Source organism: Bison bison, unplaced genomic scaffold (assembly GCF_000754665.1).
Source record: "Bison bison bison isolate TAMUID 2011002044 unplaced genomic scaffold, Bison_UMD1.0 scf7180017864334, whole genome shotgun sequence".
NCBI classification, from domain to species: Eukaryota; Metazoa; Chordata; class Mammalia; order Artiodactyla; family Bovidae; genus Bison; species Bison bison.
The window spans coordinates 159,994-160,677 of record NW_011494906.1 but is presented as its reverse complement, the minus strand read 5'-3'; the positions used below and the strand labels follow the sequence as shown (position 1 = coordinate 160,677).

Here is a 684-nt window from a genome sequence, read left to right as displayed (position 1 = left end):
CTTCATGACCCAGATAACTACAATGGTGTGATCACTCACCTAGAGCCAGACATCCTGGAATGTGAAGTCAAGTGGGCCATAGGAAGCATCACTACGAACAAAGCTAGTGGAGGTGATGGAATTCCAGTTGAGTTATTTCAAATCCTAAAAGATGATGCTGTGAAAGTGCTGCACTCGATGTGCTAACAAATTTGGAAAACTCAGCAGTGGCCACAGGACTGGAAAATGTCAGTTTTTATTTCAATCCCAAAGAAAGGTAATGCCAAAGAATGCTTAAACTACCAGACAATTGCACTCATCTCACACTCTAGTAAAGTAATGCTCAAAATTCTCCAAGCCAGGCTTCACAATACGTGAACCGTGAACTTCCAGATGTTCAAGTTCGATTTAGAAAAGGCAGAGGAACCAAAGATCAAATTGCCAACATCTCCTGGATCGTTGAAAAAGCAAGAGAGTTCCAGAAAAACATCTACTTCTGCTTTATTGACTAGCCAAAGCCTTTGACTGTGTGGATCACAATAAACTGTGGAAAGTTCTGATAGAGATGGAAATACCAGACCACCTGACCTGCCTCTTGAGAAATCTGTATGTAGGTCAGGAAGCAACCGTTAGAACTGGACATGGAACAACAGACTGGTTCCAAACAGGAAAAGGAGTACGTCAGGCTGTATATTGTCACCCTGC

At 42.4% G+C, this 684-nt stretch overlaps 1 protein-coding gene across 1 annotated transcript in view; it reads right to left on the bottom strand.

Annotated features, from left to right (window-relative positions):
* Positions 1 to 684, bottom strand: part of HRASLS5 (HRAS-like suppressor family, member 5) — a 22,241-nt gene that overhangs the window by 17,889 nt on the left and 3,668 nt on the right. The window lies entirely within an intron of this gene.